General features: G+C 45.2%; 1 long non-coding RNA gene across 1 annotated transcript in view; it reads left to right on the top strand.

Annotated features, from left to right (window-relative positions):
* LOC127478208 (uncharacterized) overlaps positions 1-18,975 on the top strand; it is a 46,987-nt gene that overhangs the window by 23,142 nt on the left and 4,870 nt on the right. Inside the window, exon 2 of the long non-coding RNA XR_007907139.1 lies at positions 10,867-17,460. This is a non-coding gene — a long non-coding RNA (uncharacterized LOC127478208). The remainder of the gene's footprint in view (positions 1-10,866; positions 17,461-18,975) is intronic.

Raw genomic sequence — 18,975 nt, 5'->3', positions numbered from 1 at the left:
ACTGTGGGAACGGGGGGAGGACACTGTTGTCATGTCCATGTTCTATCTGTCATCTACTGGTAGCTATTTATACTGCGCTTATCGCCGTGGTGGGATGAGCACGGGGTAATGGCAACGCGTTAGAGAGCCTTTGAGGCAGAGAGCCGAGAAAAGAAAGGCACTGTGGGGTTTTAATGTGCCAGACTGAGCCTGGGAGGGAGTCGCTACCTGTCACAGCACGGGGACTCTCTGCAGACCCACGGCCTTCCAGTGGCTCTCAGAATCCCTGAAAAATCTCAGTCTGCATCGGGAAAATGCAAATCCCTTCAGGACTGAGCTCCAGGGCTTTAATAGCAGCATGTTTTATTCAGCCTGTTTCCCCTGTGCTGTATGTTGTCCTTTACATGTTTTCAATATTTAAAGCCTGTTTTTCATTACATTGTTTCTTCTGATATTTCCACACAAAATTTCTCTTTTTCCATGCCTCTTCATTCCAGAAAAGATGTGGTTTTGTGCACTGTCCTCCTACGGCTGTGAAACCTCTGAGTGTCCATTAAAATGAAAAGAGTGACAGAAAATTAAATTAGTTTTTATTATCTATGGTAGCAGTGCTAGAGAAAAGGAGGGAGCTGTCTCTCTTTAGACTGTGTAGCACAGGTAGAGCCAGAGAGCAGGACATGGCTGCACTTGGATTATTAATTTTTATTTTTTCTTAATTCTATTTTTCCCCTCAATTGATTTGTAAGGAACTATCATTGTCTTTTATTGCTATAAACTGAGCTGTGCAGGAGGTTTCAAGTGAACACATTTAATTTTTTAATACTTCACTTCCTGCATGAAAAAACCATTTCCCAAATACTATGGATTTGGTGCCACTAGTGATGGGAAATCATGGACCATTTTAAAATGGATTCATTTCTCCAAACACTCCTGCTGTTGATAAATCCAGTTAATAACACTAAACAATTTTAGAGAACACACAGAAATGTTCTATCTATTCACTCACCTGCAGAGTAACTTAGCACTGCATGTCAGCATTTAAAGGGGATTGTCTGTAATTAGGCTGCTATAAAACATAAGTATAGTGGTCACAGACAATAAAACTCAAGGAAATATCTTTGCAGTGTGTCTGAGCACAGGCAGCTACACATGACCACAACAGTCTTTCACAGGAGATTCATCTGGAAAAAAGAACAACATGTGTGTGTGTATGTGTAAATGTAAATACACACACACTGCAGAGTGGGTCTATCAGTCATACTAGTTATGAAGCACCACCAGGGAAAACAGAACTTGGTTTGGGGAAATTTAAAGGAATTATTTCCAAATGAAGCTGATTACATGTACATCTGTGATCTCGCAAGACACTGGGGGTTCTCTGTCTTCCTCTGTGTTTTCCCTGGAGACTGTGTAGGAAAATGAACAAAGCAGAAATGCAGAGGTCTGTGGCTGCTCTGCAGACAGAGGCAGCCTCGTGTACGGTGGGAGAGGAGAGCCCATGTTCTTCTTTCCATCAGGAGTCCAAAGCTCCTTCATGAAGACAGACAGGCTGTGGCTCTGCCAACACAAAGACATCCTTTGAGGGCTCTGGGGGCTGTGGAGTCTCCCTGGGTGCTGTTGCTGGCAGGTTGCAGCCCCAGGGAGCTGTTCTGCCACAAGAACAGAACGTTCTCTCTGCTTATTCCCTCTGGGACAGATATTGAAGGGTGGGAGACCCAAATGACTGTGGTGCCAGGACTCTTGTGTTCCTGGGCAGCCACACAGCCCCACCCGAGTGCCCCAGTCCCTTGGTGCTCTCCTGCCACCTGTGTCCTGCTGGTTGTGTTGGTATTCCATGGTCTTGCCCAGGCCAGAAGGACCCTCAGCTATGCCCTCTGGACAAGCATTGCCAGAATGTCCAACCTTGCTCCAGAGGGGTCTGGCTGCAGCTTATCCACAGCACTGGTGTCTGTCAGCCACGGGTTTAATGGTGCTGATCTCTGGAAAGATGAAATATATGGTTGGGCAATAAAAAAAAAAAAGCTGGAAAGAAAGATTTATAATTTTCCCCTTAAGCCTGTCATTCATGTCATTAATATAAATGTCATTTAGGAGGGCAACAACTTTTTCTTCTTTTTTCTTCTTTCTTTTTTTTTGCTAAAAGCTTTGTGTATGTACCCACAGTCTGACAACCAAATGGGTCTGCCTTTCTTTTTTCCCCTCCAATATGTGGATTGCTTCTAATTCTGTCAGTCAAATGGAGCAGCAGTTTCGGGAGGGGAGTGATTAAGGCTCCCTCAGAATAAAGGGCTGCACGCTGTGCCTCTGCTATTCATCAGCGCTGGGGATGGAAGAGCAATTCCAGGCTCCTGAATAACGGGATTTTTTCAAACGTACAAAACACACCTTAGAAATACTGTACAAACAAAGCTCACAGCCTCCAAGTGCCGTGCTTGTTTTCTGTTTATTTCTTCATGCTTTATTTCCACTTCTCATCGTGTGCTCCAGGACCCCACTCAGCCCAGCTCGGTGCTTGACTCCAGACTCCCCCAGCAAAGCACTTGGCAGTTCCTTAATTGTGCTTAACTCACTAAAGCCATATGGATTTAAGCTCGTGCTTAAAGTAAAGCCTTTCATTATGTACTTTGTTAAAAGAAACTTCCCGATTAGATCTGGCTGTATGGTGTTGGTCATTTTTGGGAGGCAAAAAATGCAGAGTAGGGGATACTGTAGTGTTTCCCAAAACAGTGTCATTTTACCAAAAACCCAAGCAAACAAACAAAAAAACCACAAACCTTTTAATTTACAGTCAAACAATAACTTTTATTTGACTTCAGATATTTTTCTCTTTCCTTTTTGGCTCCTCTAATTCATTTCAAGTTCCTCTGAAATGGAAATACAGATGGGAAACCAAACAGCTGGGACTTACCAAGGGAGTCAGGGAGTCTGTTGCAGGTAATGGATTCACAGTACCCCAAATATCAGTCCAGCACCACTGTAATAATACCATGTTCTCCATGCAGTTTAGATAAAAAATACAGATGATAAATTGTACTCCTACATACCAGTGGATGGTGGAAGTCCTCAGAGACCAGGCATTTGCTGAAATGCAAGATATTGCTTCTTGATTCCCCACTATGTTTTATGGTGTGGCAAATGTATTATGGAGATAATATTCAATGCCCACACTTTCCTGAATTTAAATTGAGGAGAACTTATTCGGGTCAGGGTTTTTTTTTTTTTTCTCATCACTTTTAATGTCTGCAAACATCCTGCCTGTGTGAGTGACTGTACCAGCGTGGCCACTGTGTTTGCCAAGGTACAATGGAGTGAACACTTGGGTGCCACATGGTAAATGTTTCATGAAAAGAGTATCTAAAACCGTCAGAGACTGTCTGCTCTGCACTCAAATGCAGGACATTATTTCGTGATTCCCTGTGATCCCTTTGGCATTGTAATTCTAAACTGTGCAAAGAGAAGTGGATGAGGGTGGATTACAAATTCTAGTCCCTATAAAGAACCTGTAATTATTTGTTAAACTGCTGTGTTTAGTCTCCTGTTCTGCTCTCTCCAGGCTGGGCTGTGTTTTCCAGTTTAACTCCCTGACTGTATTTCTAGTTTATAAGGACAACATGTACCTCCTCCTGTTTTCTCACAGGCCTGCAGATAAGATTTCTCCCTCCCTCAGATCCCAGGTGATGGTCTGAGCATGTCTGCAGGATAACTGCCTGTGGGATACAAGCTCCAGTCAGTGGTGGGACACTTTGTGACCTGCCAGCAGACAATTCTCCATGAGCATTTTATGTCTCCAGACATCTTCTCATGTGGTTTTTTTTTTCTTTTGTTCTTGTTTCCCCTTAGACATGGTAGAATTTTTTTTTGCTTCAAGATAGAATTTCCCCTAAAATGCAAGAAAATATCTGCTTCTCTGTCCATCCTTCCCTTCTCAGACAAGTCCCCTGCTTCATCTAGAGATGTGTGTGTATGTGTCTATACCTATATATATACGTATCTACCTACATGTATATTCTTTCTTACCCTGTTCCACTGTGATTTAAAATAGCAACCCTTTGCCAGTCTCTTCTCTCCCACCAGAGACAGGTAGGGTTATTTTGGAAGGTGCGAGGGTTGTTTGTTTTAATTTTTCTTTAAGTCACCAAAAAATGGAGTTAAATATAATTTTCATGAAGTGCTCCAAACCCACTGCATTTGCCTGGGTGTATTGTTTTTCAGGCTCTCTCCCACCTCTAATCAGCTCTGATTCGGCACAGTTGGCAGTCTCTGCTCAGCAAGCAGACAGTCTGAATCACAGCTCAGCCCTAGAAAGGATGGTCTTTCTAGGTCAGGGCTAAATATACTGAGTATGGGGGTGAGGATGGAAAAGTTCCCATTCCAGCTGCTATCCTGCACTGAGTCTGCAGGGATAAAACTCTCCACCTTGACGGCACATTGGAAAGCTTCGTTCACTGGGATCTGCAAGGGGAAGGGGGAAAGTGCTGCAGTGCCCCTGTCCCAGCAGCACAGAGGACCTCTGGGAGCTTCAGGAGTGGCTCTGAGCAGGATGGAAAAAGGGATGGTCACCTCAGCATGAACTGGGCTCATGTCTAAACTTAACATTGCCCTTTCCTAGGACTCACAAGCGTGGTGGTGGGATCAAGGTCTGGGTTCCCCCCTCCCCGTGCCCAGCCAGGCAGGGTGCCCTGGGAATGCGCTGGCCTGCAGGATGCTGCTGGTTTTCCAGTAGCTGCCCATCCTCAGGCAGTCAGGGATAGCTAACAGATCTTTTCCTGATCTTAGGGACACTTCCAGGATGACTAGTTGGCAAGGAAAGCAAGCTCAGGCAGCCCTGCTGGGATCTGGCTGTGCTGTGAAGGGCAGGGCACGGTGACATTCCCGTGTGTGGATGAGGATGCCCCTGAATTTCAGGAAGCACCAGGGCTGGCAGCACAGGGAGAGCTGTGCTTTCCTCAGGGCTGACGTTGGTGTGATGCCTTCTGAGGCACGTCAGCTGTGGAAAGAGAGTGCTCACCACATCTCCCTCCAGCCTGGCCCAGCTATTCCTCCAGCCTGGGGCTGATACTTGGCAATCTGGTTGGAAAAATTACAGCACAAATCCATGTGCTGTTTGAAGTCAGTAATGAAACAAACTCCCGTTTCCAGGAGTGGGGCTGCATTTCCATTGGCCCCTTCCTATTAATTCTGTAATACCATCTTTCATTTTTATATAACACACCAGGCTCCTGCAAGAGTTTTCTTTCCCTTTGAAAGATGAAGCTTCAAGATTGTTACAGTTGCTAGAGGCAACTATTCTGCAAAATCTTTTTATAAAATGTATTTATCTAATTAAAAATCTTTGAACAGCACCATGCCTGTAGGATCAAAAATCTCATTTATACTGTGCAGGACTGGGGAAAATGTTTGCTGCTTCTGTAGAGCCACAGATAAACAGGGACTGGAGGGGCATAAAATGGCTGCTCCAACTCAGCTAATCCTAATGCACCTTTCCCAATAAAAAAGTGGGCTCTAAGATCTCTCTGGTTTATTATTGGAAGAAAAGTAATAGGGAGGGGGGAGGAGTAAGCTTATAATGGAGTCAATTCAATGTAGTTGGCAACAAGAGTAGAACAGCCTTACATCAGTGACATTTTCCAGTGAAACAAACCTGTTGTACAGAGAACAATTTTTAATTAACTCTATATCTCATGTGTCGAGGAACGTGAGCAAACTTCTTTATGACTTTACTTTTGGCTGCAAAGTATATCCCAGTTTTTATTCTCCAAGAATAGATTCATGAGGTGAGTGGCAGGGAAGAGAGGGTTTCTAAATATGCATGTGAAACGGTACGAAGCAACTTTGCAGGCACTTCATTGATTTCTTTTTTATCTGCTTCTTTTACACGAGGGAGAGCACGGTGTATTAAACACTAAATGGTACTCAAAGGATCTTTAAGTCTGGAGAAACCTCATACTTGTTGCTCAGCCTCAACAAGAGGAGCCCAGGCTGCCCAAGTTGGTGGCCAGGGTGGCCCCATCACTGTGGCAGTGCCGCTGACCTGCCTTGGTGGCTCCAGCAGTGGCCCAGGGTGGTGGCTCCAGGAGTGACATCCCTCCTCTGCTCTCCTGTGCCATGGCAAGGTTTCTGCTGCAGCACAGGAGCCACACTGAAGCCACACAGTGTAATGTCTGGAGATGTTCCTCCAGAAACCAAAGCTGGAATCACAAAATTAAACATTTTGTGCAATTTTTTTTAACTTACCCTAGCTCAAAATAACTTCTGCTCCTAGTTAGCTTACCCAATCAACAGCAGTAAACCCAACCCCTGCTATCTGCTGGTGTGTCTGGTTTGGCTGCCTTTCTCCATGTTGGTGGAGATGTGCTCAGGGCTCTGCAAGCAAGAGCGGGGCACAGACCTGCACTGGCTCAATCTGAACTTGTGTGCAGACAAAAATCCACAGAGAATGAGTGTAAAAAAGCACAGGAGCATCTCTTTGGCTTTGCACATCCTCTGATTCTAGGAACTTTGTTCAGAACACAGATTGCTCTTATGGCCACCAAAGGAGGTTGATGATTTCCAGTCAAGCTGAAAAAATGAGTATTTCATGGGGAGTTGAGAGGGAATTAAAAAGAACTACCTATAAACCAATTGGTTTCACTTACGGTCCCAAGGCTCACCAGAGCTCAGGTGTTTGTCTCAGCAGGAGTCCCTGCTTGGCCTGTACCCCACCACTGCTCCTGCCACTGATGTCCAGAGATTAGAGCTGTGTTGCAGACATAGCAACGGTGTGTGGAGCAGCACAGATCATAGGGGAGCTGAATTTGTATGCTTTAGCACAAATTAGGTTGCGTTTCTAAAATCCTAATAAGCATAGAGATGGATCCAGAGGGATTGTTACAAACCAAAGCAGAATAATAAGCTCGTCCAGAATTTACCTAATGGACAAAAGGAGAGACAGTTCTCAAATAATGGGCACATCAAATGAAGCAAAGGGCATCTCAGTAAGAAGAAATACGATCCTGTTCTGGGATGCTGAGGCCTGCAGTGGGACATGGAGGAACTTTGCAAACTGGAGCTGTGCTGGGGAGAGGTGCCAATGAGTGGGTACAAGATCTCGCTCTTAAATATGAGAGTCAAGGAAGTACTTTAGGTATTGATGAATAATTGCTTTACTGAGGCCAAGCCCTTCACTGAAACTAATGGAAAATTTGTCATTGACTGCAAAGGCATCAGCACTAGACCTGTAACAAGAAAATAATAATGGTCTTGTCTGCAATATAAAGCCAAAAGAAAAAAAGAAAGGCAGCATTCCCAGCAGCCAAGAGCCTTCTGCGTGGCTCGAGGAACACTGCACTGGGTGAATCATTTCTCTGTTACACAGAGCAGTTGTTCGGTTCCTGATTTATCTCCAAGCAAATTTAGACTACTCAAAATCAATTTCCTCGTTATAATTTTTCAATGCCTATGGGCAAACTCTTGGCTTCTGCTGTTTCCTGTTGTCATCCCTGCTGAGCATTGGTTGCCTTGGCTCACGTGGGTCTGTGCATCCTCCCTGCCTGTGTGACGCGACGTTAGAGACAGAGGCTGGTAAAAATCACAGCCCCCCGTGTTTCTCAGGGCTGGGTTTCACACTCAGAAGTGCTCTGTCACACTGCCTGTTACGTGGTCAGCCCCAAAATTCAGAGATGCTTTTTTTTAGAGCCGGTTCAAAGCACCTGTTCTTTACAAGAACTTGGTGCACGTGTTTACAGGTGATAAAGAACAGCAAAGCACGTGAGGCAGCAGCTAAGGAGGCCTTAAAAGGGTTCCCTGAGAGCCACTGAACCAGGAACCTGCAAATATCCATTAATGCAAGTTATTTTGCTGATATGGGTTTCTCACAAGAATTTGATTGGCTTGGATTGCTGTTTGGGAGAAGGGGACCTAAAGAACATCCCTGGACATTATCCTGGGGAGCCTCCTAAGGCAACACCAGCCCAGTGTCAGCACATTTTATGGACACTGCTGCAGCTCCTCTGTTTGCTGGATGGGATTCAAGCAGTAGCCTGGAGGGGATTTTACAGACCTCTGGCCTTTTCTGATGAAGCTGCTGCTGCTTATTCAGGATCCTGTCCAAATTTTATTTAGATATTCCTACTTGGCCTCCCTGTTTAGAATTTTAATTACATTTGGCTGCTCTGCATCCCGTCAATCCAGTTTGGTGCTTCAGTGTGTGCTCTTCAACACTCAGAGCTCATTACCTACAGGGGCAAGGAAGGATCCTTCAGCCTTTATCACCTGCAGTTCCTCAGAAATTCCGGGGTTTGCAGCCCTGCCTGTCCCAGAAGACTCTTCACAGGAGATGTCCCATTGCAGGGGCAGAGCTGCTGGTTTTAACCCAGGGCAGGAGCTCTGTTCAGCTGCACAACCTGCCAGAGCAGCCCAGGCTTGGCTTAGCTCTGTCATGTACAAGAAAGCTGCTGTTTCTAACTCACACAGGTGACACACAGGGTTGTCTTACGTCAGACTAAGCAGCCCAGCTGATCTGAGTTTAGCACTGAGCCTTCATTGGGCTCCTTTGTTCCTGCAGTACCTCATACCAAAGACATTTTTTGGAAATGCTAAGAATTTGCATGATATTAAAATGCATGTTCCGTTGGGCTTTATAGTTAATTCTTTCTTTTTTTTTTTCTTTCTTTCTTCCCCCCCCCCCCACAAATAGGGCTCAGTTTTACCATTGTTCATTTTTTTTCCTTTTATTTAAGCAAAATTTTCAGCCATTCAGCGCCTCTGTTGAGATTTTTTTTCTTTCATTACTTTATGGCAGATGAAAGTTAAGAGGTCCAATTACTAACATTTTATGATAGCACAGAATATTATTAAAGCACTTAAGAGGTTATTAACACCTTTTATGTACCTCATTATTTAAAAGCCTGCCATATTTAATCATTTTAGCACCATTAAATTGGCATTAACAACAACCTTATGACTTACACTCAGAAATGTCACCATTTGACAACACTAATGCAATAAAATATCTCACAGAAACCTGGAGGCACCAGGTGAACTATAATGCTTCACAAAAACAGGGGTTTTTCATGGGTCTCAACCACAGAGAGCTGCAAGGAGAGCCAGGGGGGTGCCCAGCTCACCCTGAGAGCCAGGAGGGAGCCAGTGGAATGTGTGTGGCAGGAGGGCTGGGGTTGGTGTAGGACCATCTGCAGTGGGTGAGGAACACGAGGCACTGAGATCTCCACGTGCAGAGAAGCAGGAGCCACTCCCAGCCCAGCCCTCCCTGGAGTCCAAGCGCAGCCGAAGTTCTCGGGTCTTCCCCGTGCCATAGCAGTCCTGGGAACCCTTTTGTCTCCCAGTGGGGGCTGTGGCACCTTTGCTGTCCCCCAGTGTCCATACCAAGTTCTCAGGCTTTGAGGGCCCTGAATTCAGTGACTGTCACACCTGTGCTCGATGATGGGTGAGCAGCTTTGACAGATAAACAAGAGAACAGCAAAGCCCTTCATTCCCTGTCCTGCCAGGGCCCCTTGTTTATAGGAGTTACATGTGTGCTACTCCCTCTTAAAGTTGTACAGTTATTCCTCCTGTGACCCCCCCCTTGGATCCCTCTCTTTTTTCTTCTCTCCCTGTGCTGGGGGGCTGAGCCTGAAGCTCAGTCTGGTGGTTGGTGATTGCACACTCAGCATCTGCCTCTACCCATTGATTACCAGGGACAAAAACCAACAGCACAGTGAAATATTATTTTTACAGCCTTCTGATTATTTCTAACAACCTGCTAAAAGCCAGTGGGACTGGGTGGGTCGGAAGAGCTCTGGTGACATTGGGAGCATTCCAGCCCCTGGAGTTTTTCCAGCTCCTGGAGCAAGATTCAATTCACAGAGGACTTTTCCCCAGCAAAATATGGGATGGATTGTGTTTTCTCTTTAAGGTTTACAAATAAATCCCTTTCCAATAATCATTATTTTCATAGATGAGCATTACTAATATATTTTGGTATTTTAAAGCATATCCTCGAATTTACTCTGGCAACTGCTGTACAGCTGAACACACGATCAGGGAAATCTATTCCATGACTTATCTGCCCAGACTTCAGTAGCATTTGCATTCTTTGTGATTGTCTAACAGGAAAATAAAATGGAAAAGGTCCCAAAAGCCTCAAATTTGGAGCCATAAAAGGCCCCCTGAGTTATTTTTCAGATGTTGGCACTCGGACAAGTGACTGTGTCAAAAACCCCAACAGGTCTATGTACAAAACATAGTCCCAGCTGCTGGAAGGATGCCACCACCACTATCAGGATATTAGTTCAGCCATTTGGGGAGAGTAAATGTCAGTGTTTGTAGCTCGGGAGGGGCAGAGCGTTCAGCGCTAACGAGGCTGCCAGTCCACAGCCAACCCCCCCTGTGTACGTGATCTGCAGGCACTTCCCTCTCTCCATTGCCCTTGAAGGCATGGATGGATTAATATTCCAGCCCAGCCACGCTTGGGTTTGGTTTGCTGTTTGTATTACATCTCTGGCTGCAGTAGTTAAATGCTGGTAGGTCTTCAGGTCTGTTAAACAAATTATGGGAGCCTTTAAACATCATCGTGCTGGGCTTTATCCCCCCCTCCCAGCCGGCCGGCATGGAGATTGCTCAGGTGTGAGTGGAGAGGAGGGAATGAGGCTTCCTGCCAATCCCCCTCTCCAGCAGAGCCAACTCCCTCCTTATCTGGAAAGGCAGGGGGGGTTAATTAACATGTATTAGTGTAGGGTTTAACAGCAGAGCCCTGGAGGGGCTCTGTGAGGACAGAGCTGTGTTTTGTTTTCTCCTCCAGGTCTGCTGCCTATCTCTCTTGGTGTCTCCAGTATCTCCAGAGTTCCCTGCCTCTCCTTCCTCCAGCTCCCCCACCTTTATTAAGGTTTTTTTGTTGTTTGTCTGTTGTAGCACCCTTCACTGGAAGCTCTGCCATGGTAATGGAGCCAGGATGTGTCCTTGGGACTGGGCCGTGGGGTGCAAACCTGCAGGACCCTGGGGAGAGAGAAGGCTCTGGCAGCAAAGTGAGTGATCAAAGTGGGCAAGGACTGGGCATCAAGGGGAGGGAGCTCCGAGGTGAAAAGCTGCTATATATTTGTATATTATGGTATATAATGCTGATCTTAAAATGGCAAACTCCAGATCCTGCCTATATGAGCAAGTTTTATGTGTTATATCAATACAGTTGCAACAACATGTAACTATTGCATTTAATGCTGTTGAATAGCTCCCATGGGGCTTTTCCTATAAGTCTTTGTTATCAAAAGAGGTGTGACTTTCATTTTTCTTTTTGGGCAGATAGTTAATACATGGTAACTATTTTCCAGTAAAATCCAGGGGTGATGAGATTCCAAGCACAAATGCAGTGTTGGTGGGTGAGAGTAGCCATGGGTCACTTGGCATTGTACAAGTGAAACGATTCGGTCTCTGTGGTTATTTCAGACTTGCTGTTGCTCTTTATCTGCTGAGTTAACTTAAAAACCTGTCTCAGCACTTGTTCTGCTTGTGCAAAGAAACTGCACTGGCACATTCATCCCAGCCTGTGTATCCAGGCCAGCAGAAGTTTCTAGTTCAGCCTGTCCTTCCTCGGTCGAGGGGACCATCTCCTCAGCAAGCAGAGCTGGGCAATTTGGCTGTGCTGTGCAGAGAATCAGCCCAGGCTGGTGCAAACTCAGGATCATTTATCATCGGGGTCTGTGATGGATGAGGTGATACGAATTGGTGGCTTTGGTCCATTAGTGTTGGAACCAACTGATCTCCTTATTGGCAGCCTCAGCTGGAAGTCTGGGGAAGACTCTTTGTGCCCTGTGGCACCTCTCCCTCCTCCTGGGAAGCTGCTGTCCTTCAGTGGGGACTGTGAGCCGTCAGCACAGTGACCCTTGAGATTTTGCTGCCTCTGCTTTGCAGAGCTCTTGCTGTGAGGCCCAGAGTCAGCTCCCCAGTGACACTGCCCAGGACCTCCAGGCAGGTGAAGCAGATCCCACAGCTACTTCCCAGCCTGGGATTTGCGTGTCTGCATAGTGGCTGGTTTGCAGCACTGAGTTATTTGCATTTGTGAGTGTGGTTTTTTTCTGCCCCAGATCCCACAGCGAGCTCTGCTCGGAGCTGCTGCTTCTCGCACGCAGCACAGCCCAGGCTGGCTCCCTCCTGCAGCTCACCTGGTGCTTGCCACGGACTCAGCACTTCAAGGTTCAAGTTAGCCCTGGCTTTTAAAGTCTATTCCAACCCATTTAACTCCTGAGCTTCGTGTGAAAAACAAATGGGAAATATAAAAGCTTACATCAGCTCCTGTAACTCGCAAAGTAAATGGGAAAGCTGCAGTAAATTTACAGTCGGGAAAAGAACTGTGCTTTATATAAACGCTCACTTTGTTCAAAGACAGTTTATTAGCAAAGGATAATTTTAGGTGACAGTTGTTGTTGAAGTATTTTGTGCCTCTTTTTTTTGATTACTACTACTTTTTAGTTATACAGCATAATACTTGAGCAGATACTCAAACAAGCGAGATTGGCTCATCATTCCTCTTTAATTCCACATCATGTCACTTTGGAAGGGAAATGGCTTGGTAAAAGCCAGAGAGTTCAGATATGATGCTGGCAGATCGTTATGAAATATTCACAAGACATTTAGTTTAACTTGGTGCTAATTGAACACTGACAGCACAAGTTACTCCTGCCTGCAGCAATAGTCTATCACGTTTAGGCGAGTGGCATTCCTTCCCCTTTGATGCTCTCCGAGATTGGAGGCTGTGAGGGAGCACAGTTAACAACCAGTAAACAGTCAGGGAGCAGCACTGGAGAAGGATCCTGCATGGAGAATCCTCCAAAAGTGGTGAGAGTTTATTTGGACAGGGGCTGTGATAAGGCTTCAACTCTGTCTATGAAAATACTCAGTATTAGGTGAGGGGTGACTCAAAATCGATTGAGTTTTTTTTTTTTTTTAAAGTAAAATACCTTCCTGAGTGAAGACACTTGAAAGCAAGGTTATTTGTGGACTACCTAATGTCACTTTTCTGAAGCCATGGCCCAAAAGCCCTTCTTGCCCTGAGAGGTTTCCAGGGCAGTTAGAGCTATACTGGTGTAACTCTGTTTTTCTACAGAGACATGGCCTTGTGTGCTTCTTTCATTTTTATTTCTATAGCTCAACATGCTGTTTACTGATATTTGTGAATTTGTTTCTTATTTGTCAGTTCAGCTTCCCTGTGGACATTTGGTAACAGGAATTTTCCTACCATTTTAATTGTCTCTTATTCCAGAGCCAAGCAGAGTATTAATGCCATCATTTTAGTCATCAGACATGATGTGTGGTCTAAATAGCTTGGACCAGAACTGGGTATCCAGCTCTGCCTGAAGCCCTCTGGCCATCTGTGGTTTAGATGCAGTCATCTGCCTTGGGTGCCTCAGTTTCCCAGTTATGGAGAAAGGCCAAGTTGTTAATCAAGGACTTTTCTCATCTTCCTGTTTGGAGGAGTTTGCTCCAGGCTCCTCCTGTGTGGTCAGCACAGGGGGTGCCCAGCAGGAATGTGCAGGAACAGCTGCCTCAGCAGGGACTTGCTCCCCCTGCACTGCAGCCCGTGCCAGGCACATTGTGTCACTCCCAGTGCAGCTGAAGGACTGAGTGACTTCCACGTGCAGCAACACATTGGAAAAGTGACCCAGAACATTTTTAATCTACCAGGGGAAATGTCCCCATCTGCCTAATTCACCTGTCCCAGGGAGTTGAACTGGAGATGGAGTCACATATGAGAAGGTGTTAATGAAACTGTCACCGAATACTGAGGTGACGGGGACTTAGATCACACGAGTTCCTCTAGCAAATGGTGTGAGGACTGACTGAGCTCTTGCTGGCTGCAGAAAGGCAGGCAGTAGTGCAACCACCATGGCTGACCAAAGGAGTAGGAGTACAACTGGTGGTAACCACCTAAGAGCACCAGCAGGTCAAAGGAGGGAAGACCCGCTGTTCGGTTTCCACAGGGAAAATGGGCATCCCCCTCCCCGTATCCTGATGGGAAGCTACAGATGAGTGTAAACAGCCAAGGAAGATGAGCTAAAATGTGAGGAATATTGCACAGGCAGCAGTCACAGCACAAACTGGTGTTGAGGCTGTGCTTTTCCCTTTGGAACAGAACTCCTTGGAAATGGGGAGTGCTAAGAAAGGATTTAAAGGAGGCAGCTGTGACTTCTTTGAAGCTTGGGGTAGGATAGAGGGTGAAGGATGCTTTCTGATCTGGGCAGACTGGGAGGAGCAGGTGATGACTTACTTTTGGAGTGATCCCCACTTGCCTCCAGTGCCAATCGTGGTACTGCAGGTGAGTGAAATTGGGATCACCCCAAGGGAACTTTTGTTTGAGGTAGGGGACACCCAGCTGGAATTGCAGAGAGGGGGGACCAGGTAAATATAACAAGCAACCAAGAAAAATATCATTTCACTAGCAGAAGGTTTTTCAGCCCAAGCAGATTCTGGATATAAGGTCATGGCTGAGCTGAAAGCCATGGAAATGGAGCTTTCCTGTCCTGGAATTTTATGCAGGTTGGCTGATTGCTGTAGATAGTGACCAGCTGGGAAAATACACCTTGCTTTCAACAAAGACATGGTCTTAAACATATTTTCAAAAGCCAAGGATGAAATACCGCACTAAAAGAGCTTCCAGGCTTCCTTTCCATAGAACCCCCACTCCTGGATTGCTGAATATCATTCTCCCAGTGATGCTGTCCTTGGGAGGGCTGAATAAACTTACAGTCCCCCTCTGTAGAGAAAAAGAAGTGGATGGGGGGGACAAGAAATGTCCCATCCTCCACAGAGTCCTGCTCCAACTGGCTTCCACAAGCATTGCTCTTCAGGAGGGAAAATAAATGAGGCTTTCAAAACTGTTTTACTTGATTCATTTCATTCTGGGCTGGAGCAAGGCAAATAGATGGTGGGAGGACTTCACTGATAAAGTAATTTATTTTTTTTTTCAAAAGCTGAGAATACCAGAAGATAACACAACAGCAAATTACTGCATATTTTAAACCCTTGTAGCTAAACATTCCCTTTTGGGGCTGCGCCAGGTATCTCGTGGTGCCAGTGAAAATGGGATACAGATGTTCACTTGTTTGGATGGAGACGCTGCAATAATTCATGCCTGCTACAAATTATCAGATGCCTCGTGCTCACAAAAGAATACCATGATCTTTTTGTCAGTAAGAGGAAAATATATTCCCTGTACCTATATTAAGGAAAATAAGGCCTGTAAGAAGTATGAAATGTGTTTTCCAGTTTCCAAAATGTAATTGTGTTGTAGTCCTGCAGCTTGTGCTGGTAAAAGTGTGACAGCCGTGATTCCAGTCCAAGTGTGTCCTCACTCCGAGTGTCTGGGACAGGTATATGGAGCGTTTAATACCTCCTGTGAAATGTGTATGAACAGAGGAGGTTTGGGGGGTTTATGTCTGAGGTTTTTTTTAATTTTTATTTTAACAATTCCAGCTTTCAATACTTGAGTCTTTTTGGAAGATGAATTAAGGCGTTTTTAAGATGTTACTCTGACTTTGTGGCGAAAATAATCTCATTGAAGCCCGTGGCAACAGCGCTCAGGAACGTGATGTGTCTGTTTTAATGGACATCATGGAAAAGGGAGCTGCACACCCCACAAACACAGAGGGATGTGGCAGGGAGAAAGAGCTGAGCCCATCACGCTGCAGCACAGCAGCAGGGCTGACACTCACCTTCTGCTTTGCCATGTACAGCAGAGAACTGCAAAACTGGCACCTGCCAGAAGGATTTGTTACATCCCTGAATACCTGCACCGCTGCTTTCCCCCGTCGTGCTCCCGTCAGGAGAGGTACAAACAGGTTCACACCTGCTGAGTAGCTTCAGGTTGAAGGAATGCATGTGCAAATTTGGCAGGTAGAAATTGCACTCTTTAAATCAGACTCCACTTCTCGAAATAGGAGCTCTCTGCTTTCCCTGCCTGCTGTTCTATTTTTCCACTTTCTTCTTGCAATGCCCATATTAAAATGAGGATTTTTATATATTTTTTTTTCATCTTCTTAATTCATTTTCATGGTGGAGCTATAACCAAATCCAACTCATATTTGTGGGAATCCAGCATCAATGTTGTATGAAGGTTTTAAAGGTGTGCACAGTTTTTTCTCTCCCTCCCCAAATTTTACTTTCTCGGTAATTTTTGTAAAGTGGATTTGAGCTTGACACAACTGGCACCATTTGGGATGTAATGACTTATTCTCCTGGGAGGTGTTTAACCTTTTGCTCACCTTTCTCAACTTGTGGGTTGAAAAACCTCATTTTGAATCAAAACCCCCTGAAAAGTCTTTGGATTCAGTAGCACTTAAATGCAGTGCTTTATTTCCCTATTTTTGTTCAACTGTTTTTCTTGGCTTAAACCACTCACCAGATTTTTTTTTGTCCAATTTAATGAAAAGTTTTGGCATTCTGAAGGGGCATCTTTTGCAGGACTAACTGTTAACTGATTGTTTTTTCCTGTTACTGTTTACTACACTGAATTTTTCACATCAGTGCAGACCATGGACAACCCCAGCTGGCCCTGCCCTGTGTATATATTTATATATATTTATTTATATATATTTATACATAGAAGTATATATATATATGCAGACTATTCAGAACCTTCCAGGGGAATTGTGGATCCCTGGGTAGCAAATTTTTGGCTCTAACAGCTGATCACCTTTTCTCATATCTCTGTGCACCCCTTGAAGTCCCCAGCCCCCAGAAGTTCACAGAGCACAGCTAAAAACTGCCTCAGGTTCACTTCCCCTTGCTCACAGAATGTAGTAGTTCAGCCAAGACGTGCTGCCCTACTGGTGTTGCTTCAGTGGAGCAAGTCACAGCCAGAAATAAAGGCAGGGTCTATTTTTTTCTTCTGCAAGAATGTTCAAAACATGAATTTCCATGAGTTTCCAACATAAGACCTATATCTGCATGGTAAGTAGAGTCACTTTCACTTGCAAATGAGATTGGATCTGCTAAAAAATCTGCTAATTTGCAATAAAAATAGCATCCATCTTTGCTCTGCAAATATAGCCTCTTTGAAAACTGTCCCATTTTCAGAACTGCAGCAGCTTGTAGGATGGGAGAAAGGAGAAGGAGGAAATACCTTGCATTTGAAGTCACTTCGTATTTCTCCAGGACTATTTCACACACCTTTAGTCATTATGTTGCGTTTTGTGTTGTCACATTAATTTTCACAGTAACAGACTGATATAAACAGTGTGACTGCACTGCAGAAGCAGGGGAAGCTGGATTGATTGGGAGGGAGAAGGATTTGTTCAGACATAAATATCTCCTGCCATATTGAGGGGAGTTAAAAAAATAAAAATGGCCAGCCAAGAAATTGCTTTTTTGTAGGAATGTTCTGTTTCTCTCTTTTTCTACTTATTTTTTTTTAATTTCTTTTTAATATGTGCTTTAATGTGAGAGACCAAGAACAAGGAGAAAGCAAGTGGCTGTTTCATGAATCTGGGATGCTGAATGCAGCTGCTCTTTCAGGTGAGTGGAACTGCAAGGAATGGGAGACAAGGAAGGTGAACATGTGTGCAAGAGATGGTATTAAATAAGGAGGCCTGGTCGTGTAAGGTCTTTTTGGGGAAACTGCTGACTTTCTTGCAGGTTAAATGCTTGAAGGAACTGCAGAGTCAGGCTCCTAGAAAATGAGGGCATACACCAAAACCTCAGCACCTCAGTACACAAACAGGTGAAAGCACCAGGTGCAGGGAGGAAAGGCAGTGCAATGCCTTCTATCCCCATCTTCCTGCTCCCCATGGAGGATGCAGGGATTGCAGAGAAGAGCAGGTATTGCTGCCCCTATATAGGGCAAAGCCTACCTGGCCATCACCTTTATGCCCTGTGATGGGGCTGCTCTGTGCTTGTCTCTAGAGGCTCCAGAGTTTCACAAACCTCCCATAAGGCAGGATGAGATGGATTTCTTGCTATTTGTTTCCAATATTGCCTGCTGGTGATGCTTCCTATGAGGAACTCTGTGCTCTGGGAATGCTCTAGGAAATGTGTGGCATCAACCTAGGATTTCAGAGTAGTGTGTAAAGTGTCAGTAGTGTCTTCTAAGGTTCCATTTCTAGGACTCAGCCCCTTCCCTGTTCTAGCACTTACATCTGCCTGGCCTGGCAATGCTACTTTGGCCCTGCCGTGGCTGGTGTGATGATATTCAGTGCAGGCTGGAAACATTCCCTATGCTCCTGTGGCTTTTCCTTTAAGGGGGGAGCTGAGAGATGCCTCAGCTTTGGAGCTGATGATTTGAGTTCTCTGTTGGCACTTGTCACTCCTTGAGTATTTTGGGCTAGAGCTCGTGGACTGGTGTAAGAAAATAAATCCACCTGTAAGGAGGCTTGAAGAAAAGCCACAGTATCTGAGCAGAGGTTTTGCCAATAAGGACGTGTGTCGTTGTTGGGACAGACTAGGACATGTAATATTCAGCAAGAAAGTTTATTGGAAAGGATAGGAATAGCAGCAGCAGCCACGAGCTGCAATTTACAGCTGCTTAAATACAGTTCTTTTGGTACACGTATATTACACAGATAGGTCAATTTAAACACACAAACTACAATTCTTACAGCTAATAGGTGGATTTTAGTTGGACCTTCTCAGTTCTACTTTCTCACAACGTTTCTGTGCACCTGTCCCTGCTTTCCTTTGATGTTCATATTTTTCTCAGTCACTCTGTTCAAAACAAGTCCTCGTTCTCATGAGACAGTGTTCCCTGTTCCCACGGGACAGCTCCCTCCTGCTGCTCCTCTGCTCTCTCAGGATGCAGCAGTGTGTTGTCAGGACCAGGGCCTCCATTCTCAGCCAGTTTCTCATTCCATACCAGGGATCCTGGCCCAGCTGAGATTCCCCACAGATGTGGATGGGTTTGTAGCTCTAGGAATGCCTTATTCCCCACACTTCTCCTGTGCTAAAGCCAGCTGTGATGGGTCACAGTGTCCCTTGCACAGCATCTGAGCCTTGAACTGAGATTTCCCCTTTGAACGTCCAAGTTTCTGACACCAA

This window comes from Manacus candei, unplaced genomic scaffold, assembly GCF_025592945.1.
Source record: "Manacus candei isolate 608988 ecotype Guabito, Panama unplaced genomic scaffold, ASM2559294v1 h1tg000057l, whole genome shotgun sequence".
NCBI classification, from domain to species: domain Eukaryota; kingdom Metazoa; phylum Chordata; class Aves; order Passeriformes; family Pipridae; genus Manacus; species Manacus candei.
The sequence above is the reverse complement of the archived record's forward strand: the minus strand, read 5'-3'. Positions and strand labels throughout refer to the sequence as shown.